Here is a 7342-nt window from a genome sequence, read left to right as displayed (position 1 = left end):
TCATCGTTACACCACCCCCCCACCACTCCCCCCACCACTCCCCCCACCACTCCCCCCACCACTCCCCCCACCACCCCCCCACCACTCCCCCCACCACTCCCCCCACCACTCCCCCACTCCTCCACTCCCCCCGCACCCCCCACCCGGTGAGTGAGTAGGTGGGTGAGTAGGTGAGTGTGTGGTGAGTAGGTGAGTGAGTGAGTGAATGGGTGAGTAGGTGGGTGAGTAGGTGAGTGAGTAGGTGAGTGAGTGACTGTGGTGAGTAGGTGAGTGTGTGGTGAGTAAGTGAGTGAGTGGCTGAGTGTGGTGAGTGTGTGAGTGAGTAGGTGAGTGTGGTGAGTTGGTGAGTAAGTAGGTGAGTAGGTTAGGTGAGTGAGTAGGTGAGTATGTGGTGAGTAGGTGAGTGAGCAGGTGAGTGTGTGGTGAGTAGGTGAGTGAGTAGGTGAGTGTGTGGTGAGTAGGTGAGTGAGTGAGTAGGTGAGTGTGTGGTGAGTAGGTGAGTGAGTAGGTGAGTGTGTGGTGAGTGAGTAGGTGAGTGTGTGGTGAGTAGGTGAGTGTGTGGTGAGTAGGTGAGTGTGGTGAGTAGGTGAGTGAGTAGGTGTGTGGTGAGTAGGTGAGTGTGTGGTGAGTAGGTGAGTGAGTAGGTATGTGGTGAGTTGGTGAGCGTGGTGAGTTGGTGAGTGTGTGGTGAGTAGGTGAGTGTGTGGTGAGTGAGTAGGTGAGTGTGTGGTGAGTAGGTGAGTGTGGTGAGTAGGTGAGTGAGTAGGTGAGTATGTGGTGAGTTGGTGAGCGTGGTGAGTTGGTGAGTGTGTGGTGAGTAGGTGTGTGGTGAGTAGGTGAGTGAGTAGCTGAGTGTGTGGTGAGTAGGTGAGTGTGTGGTGAGTAGGTGATTTTGTGGTGAGTAGGTGAGTGTGGTGACTAGGTGAGTGAGTAGGTGAGCGTGTGGTGAGTAGGTGAGTGTGTGGTGACTAGGTGAGTGTGTGGTGAGTAGGTGAGTGTGTGAGTAGGTGAGTGTGTGGTGAGTATGTGAGTGTGTGAGTGAGTAGGTGAGCGTGTGGTGAGTAGGTGAGTGTGTGGTGAGTGTGTGGTGAGTAGGTGAGTGTGTGGTGAGTAGGTGAGTGTGTGAGTGAGTAGGTGAGCGTGTGGTGAGTAGGTGAGCGTGTGGTGAGTTGGTGAGTGAGTAGGTGAGTGTGGTGAGTTGGTGAGTGTGTGAGTGAGTAGGTGAGTGTTTGGAGAGTAGGTGAGTGTGTGGTGAGTAGGTGGGTAGGTGAATGAGTAGGTGAGTGAGTGAGTAGGTGAGTGAGTAGGTGATTTAGTAGGTGTGTTTGTGGTGAGTAGGTGAGTGAGTAGCTGAGTGTGTGGTGAGTAGGTGAGTGAGTATCTGAGTGTGTGGTGAGTAGGTGATTTTGTGGTGAGTAGGTGCGTGAGTGAGTAGGTGAGTAGGTGATCGAGTAGGTGAGTGTGTGGTGAGTAGGTGAGTGTGTGGTGAGTAGGTGAGTCAGTAGATGAGTGTGTGGTGAGTAGGTGGGTGAGTAGGTGAGTGAGTAGGTGAGTGTGTGGTGAGTAGTTGAGTGAGTAGGTGAGTGTGTGGTGAGTAGGTGGGTAGGTGAGTGTGTGGTGAGTAGGTGAGTGAGTAGGTGATTTTGTGGTGAGTAGGTGATTGAGTGTGTGGTGAGTAGGTGAGTAAGTAGGTGAGTGTGTGGTGAGTAGGTGAGTGTGTGGTGAGTAGGTTAGGTGAGTGTGTGGTGAGTAGGTGAGTCAGTAGATGAGTGTGTGGTGAGTAGGTGGGTGAGTAGGTGAGTGAGTAGGTGAGTGTGTGGTGAGTAGTTGAGTGTGTGGTGAGTAGGTGAGTGTGTGGTGAGTAGGTGAGTGTGTGGTGAGTAGGTGGGTAGGTGAATGAGTAGGTGAGTGTGTGGTGAGTAGGTGAGTGAGTAGGTGATTTTGTGGTGAGTAGGTGAGTGTGTGAGTGAGTAGGTGAGTAAGTAGGTGAGTGTGTGGTGAGTAGGTGAGTGTGGTGAGTGAGTGAGTAGGTGAGTGAGTGAGTAGGTGAGTGTGTGGTGATTAGGTGAGTTAGTACGTGAGTGTGTGGTGAGTAGGTGATTGAGTGTGTGGTGAGTAGGTTAGGTGAGTGTGTGGTGAGTAGGTGAGTGTGGGGAGTTGGTGAGTGTGTGGTGAGTAGGTTAGGTGAGTAGATGAGTGTGTGGTGAGTAGGTGAGTGTGTGGTGAGTAGGTTAGGTGAGTGTGTGGTGAGTAGGTGAGTCAGTAGATGAGTGTGTGGTGAGTAGGTGGGTGAGTAGGTGAGTGAGTAGGTGAGTGTGTGGTGAGTAGTTGAGTGAGTAGGTGAGTGTGTGGCTAGTAGGTGAGTGTGTGGTGAGTAGGTGAGTGTGTGGTGAGTAGGTGAGTGTGTGGTGAGTAGGTGGGTAGGTGAATGAGTAGGTGAGTGTGTGGTGAGTAGGTGATTTTGTGGTGAGTAGGTGATTGAGTGTGTGGTGAGTAGGTGAGTAAGTAGGTGAGTGTGTGGTGAGTAGGTTAGGTGAGTAGGTGAGTGTGTGGTGAGTAGGTGAGTGTGGTGAGTGAGTAGGTGAGTGAGTAGGTGAGTAAGTAAGTGAGTGTGTGGTGAGTAGGTGAGTGTGGTGAGTGAGTGAGTAGGTGAATGAGTGAGTAGGTGAGTGTGTGGTGATTAGGTGAGTTAGTACGTGAGTGTGTGGTGAGTAGGTGATTGAGTGTGTGGTGAGGTTAGGTGAGTAGGTGAGTGTGTGGTGAGTAGGTGAGTGTGGGGAGTTGGTGAGTGTGTGGTGAGTAGGTGAGTAGGTGAGTGAGCAGGTGAGTGTGTGGTGAGAAGGTGAGTGTGTGGTGAGTGTGTGGTGAGTAGGTGAGTGTGTGGTGAGTGTGTGGTGAGTAGGTGAGTGTGGTGAGTAGGTGAGTGTGTGGTGAGTAGGTGAGTGAGTAGGTGAGTGTGTTGTGAGTAGGTGAGTGTATGGTGAGTAGGTGAGTATGTGGGGAGTAGGTGGGTGAGTAGGTGAGTGAGTAGGTGTGTGGTGAGTAGGTGCGTGAGTGAGTAGGTGAGTGTGTGGTGAGTAGGTTAGTAGGTGAGTGTGTGGTGAGTAGGTGAGTCAGTAGATGAGTGTGTGGGGAGTAGGTGAGTGAGTAGGTGGGTGAGTAGGTGAGTGTGTGGTGAGTAGTTGAGTGAGTAGGTGAGTGTGTGGTGAGTAGGTGAGTGAGTAGGGGAGTGTGTGGTGAGTAGGTTGGTGAGTGAGTAGGTGAGTGTGTGGTGAGTAGGTGAGTGTGTGTGAGTAGGTGAGTAGGTGGGTGAGTAGGTGAGTGTGTGGTTAGAAGGTGAGTGAGTAGGTGAGTGTGTGGTGAGTAGGTGAGTGTGTGGTGAGTGTGTGGTGAGTAGGTGATGTGTGGTGAGTAGGTGAGTAGGTGAGTGAGTAGGTGAGTGTGTGGTGAGTAGGTGAGTGGGTAGGTGTGTGGTGAGTAGGTGAGTGTGTGGTGTGTGGTGAGTAGGTGATGGTGTGGTGAGTAAGTGAGTGTGTGGTGAGTGTGTAGTGAGTAGGTGAGTGTGTGGTGAGTGTGTGGTGAGTGAGTGTGTGGTGAGTGTGTGGTGAGTAGGTGAGTGAGTAGGTGAGTAGGTTAGTGTGTGGTGAGTGAGTAGGTGAGTGTGTGGTGAGTAGGTGAGTGTGTGGTGAGTAGGTGAGTGTGTGGTGAGTAGGTGAGTGTGTGGTGAGTGTGTGGTGAGTAGGTGAGTGTGTGGTGTGTGGTGAGTAGGTGAGTGTGTGTTGAGTGTGTGGTGAGTAGGTGAGTGTGTAGGTGAGTGTGTGGTGAGTAGGTGAGTGAGTAGGTGAGTGTGTGGTGAGTGTGTGGTGAGTGAGTGTGTGGTGAGTGTGTGGTGAGTGTGTGGTGAGTAGGTGAGTAGGTTAGTGTGTGGTGAGTAGGTGAGTGTGTGGTGAGTAGGTGAGTGTGTGGTGAGTAGGTGAGTGTGTGGTGAGTAGGTGAGTGTGTGGTGAGTAGGTGAGTGTGTGGTGAGTGTGTGGTGAGTAGGTGAGTGAGTAGGTGAGTGTGTGTTGAGTGTGTGGTGAGTAGGTGAGTGTGTAGGTGAGTGTGTGGTGAGTATGTGAGTGAGTAGGTGAGTGTGTGGTGAGTGTGTGGTGAGTAGGTGAGTGTGTGGTGAGTGTGTGGTGAGTAGGTGAGTGAGTAGGTGAGTGTGTGGTGAGTGTGTGGTGAGTAGGTGAGTGTGTAGGTGAGTGTGTGGTATGTGAGTGAGTAGGTGAGTGTGTGGTGAGTGTGTGGTGAGTAGGTGAGTGAGTAGGTGAGTGTGGTGAGTGTGTGGTGAGTAGGTGAGTGTGTAGGTGAGTGTGTGGTGAGTAGTTGAGTGAGTAGGTGAGTGTGTGGTGAGTAGGTGAGTGAGTAGGTGAGTGTGTGGTGAGTAGGTGAGTGTGTGGTGAGTGTGTGGTGAGTAGGTGAGTGAGTAGGTGAGTGTGTGATTCTGAACTTCCTGGCCCAGCCGTTGCTAGGGACGCCTTTACTGGGAGTGCCGTTGCCAGGGACGCCGTGGTTCGTGTTGCCGTTGCTGGGGACGCCGTTGCTAGGGACGCCGTTGCTAGGGATGCCGTTGCTAGGGATGCCGTTGCTAGTGTCGTTGCTGGGGACGCCGTTGCTAGGGATGCCGTTGCTAGGGACGCCGTGGCTATTGTCGTTGCTAGGGATGCGGTTGCTGGGGACGCCGTTGCTAGGGACGCCGTGGCTAGTGTTGCCGTTGCTGGGGACGCCGTTGCTAGGGACGCCATGGCTAGTGTTGTTGCTAGGGATGCGGTTGCTGGGGACACCGTTGCCAGGGATGCCGTTGCTACGGACGCCGTTGCGAGGGACGCCGTCGCTAGGAACGCCGTTGCCAGGGAACGCTGTTGCCAGGGGACGCTGTTGCCAGGGGACACCGTTGCTATGGACACCGTTGCTATGGCCACCGTCACGTGGCTAGACACACTCATAGATCACGACGCTTCAGTCGCAACTCAAGCGACCTTCTTCAGGCGAGAGAGGATGGATTCCCGCAGTCAGGAAAGATTCAAATCAAGCAATCACCTCGATCACCACCACCACCACTACCTTCACCACCACCATCACCACCAACACCTCGTTCACCACCACCATCACCTTCACCATCATCACCACCACTATCACCTTCACCATCATCACCATCACCTTCACCACCACCACCATCTTCATCACCACCTTCACCACCACCATCTTCATCACAGTCACCACCACCACCACCACCACCACCTTCACCATCACCACCATCACCACCACCACCATCACCACCATCACCACCATCACCACCATCACCACCACCACCATCACCACCACCACCACCATCATCACCACCTTCACCACCATCACCACCACCTTCACCACCACCACCTTCACCACCACCTTCACCACCACCACCACCACCACCTTCACCACCACCATCACCACCACCACCTTCACCACCAACACCACCACCTTCACCACCTTCACTACCACCACCTTCACCACCACCACCACCTTCACCACCACCACCACCTTCACCACCACCTTCACCATCACCACCACCATCACCACCTTCACCATCACCACCATCACCTTCACCACCACCACCCTCACCACCTTCGCTTGCAGAGCCCCAATTGAATCCCCGCTGGGATGAGCCCAAAACCTTCACGGAATCCGGTAGATTTGTAAAAACAAAGTTTTAAACAAATCAAGAAAAGTATACATGAGCAATGCGGGATTCCAGGACAATATAGATTACTTTACAATATATTATTACATCAACATACACGGAGTCTGTAAAACTTTACTGTCATACTGTGGAACATACACGCCTCTATTCATTCGCACAGGCCTTCAGATTCACCTTGCCACCCGATAACACTTTACCACTATTACAATGCACTATCACTATAACTATACCACTACACCACCTTCACTATACCACGACCACTATACCACTACAGTGATCGTGGTATAGGTGGCAGTAGGTCTCAGAACAGAGCCAGCAGATGCCACACGGTCGACTGACCGAGATGACCGGTCGATGCACCACCAGCTGTACTCCCTACTGTGCCAGGCTAGGTGCACCAGGAGGTCACCGGACAGACCCAGCAGGTGCCACGGGTCGACTGACTGAGATGACTGGCTGATGCACCACCTGTGCCCCCTACTGTGCCAACCTGCTGTGCTTTAGCCACCCGGCGCTCCGCTCGTTGTTGTGAGCGTCGCTCCTCCGCCCTCCGTTGTTGTTGGAGGGCGACTGCCTCCAACTGCCCAGTAGCGTCCTTCACGAGCCTCCTCCACAGAGGCCGATCTTGACACCGCTGGTACCGGTCGTCGGCAAGTCCACTCAGCTCCACGTCCTCCTGTACCACATCACTCCATCTCTTCTCTAGCCCGTGCCGCGCCCGTTTAGCCCCCTCAATCCGGCCAAACAAAAGCTGTTTAGGCATGCGGTGGCTGGGCATGCGGGCTACATGACCCAGCCATCGCAGCCTTGCCTGCCAGAGGAGCTCACCGATGGGACCTTGCCCAGATCTTTCGAGGATTTGTGAGCTCCTCACACAATCCAGTCTGGTTAAACCCAGGATGGATCGTAGGCAGGCCAGCCTAAATGTTTCTAACCGGTGAAGATGTTCCATTAGGGGGGTCCACGTTTCGCAAGCGTAGAGAAGGGAGGGAATGACCGTGGCCGAGAAGACCTGAAGCTTAGTGCGGAGCGACAGACCAGGTAGCTTCCACACAGCGTTACGCAACCGATGAAAAGATATTGCCGCTCGACTGATTCGGAGTGAGACCTCTGCTGTTAAACCGGAGCCGGTCATAAGCACACTGCCCAGGTATGGAAAACTCTCCACTCTCTACACAACTGCCCCATCACCGATTGGGAGTTGTGGGGGTGGAGTATCCGATGGTACAAAATACCCAGGCAGGTGTTTAGTTTTGGTGGGGCTGATGGTAAGGCCCCACCTCTTAGTGGCACGCTCCAGTCTCAGCAGCAGCATCTCCAACTCCTCCTCTTACTGAGCAGCTATTACCAAATCATCAGCATACATAACGTGGTTGAGCAATAGGGAGCCATCCCTTGACCACACCCGGGCATCGATCAGCCTCCCATTGTATCTGTACCATATGGAGATTCCCCCGGTACAGCTATTGAAGGCTTCACGAACTACGTGGTCAAAATAGATGTTAAATAATGTTGGAGCCAGAGGACATCCCTGTCGCACCCCAAGGTGTACAGGGAATGGCTCTGACTCCCGGCCAAGTAGTTTTACCCGGGCCCGCTCGCCATCATGAAGGTCCT

The sequence above is a fragment of the Petromyzon marinus genome, unplaced genomic scaffold, assembly GCF_048934315.1.
Source record: "Petromyzon marinus isolate PM22_M1 ecotype Great Lakes invasive population unplaced genomic scaffold, UKy_Petmar_22M1.pri1.0 PM_Scaffold_511, whole genome shotgun sequence".
Taxonomy (NCBI): domain Eukaryota; kingdom Metazoa; phylum Chordata; class Hyperoartia; order Petromyzontiformes; family Petromyzontidae; genus Petromyzon; species Petromyzon marinus.
The sequence above is the reverse complement of the archived record's forward strand: the minus strand, read 5'-3'. Positions refer to the sequence as shown.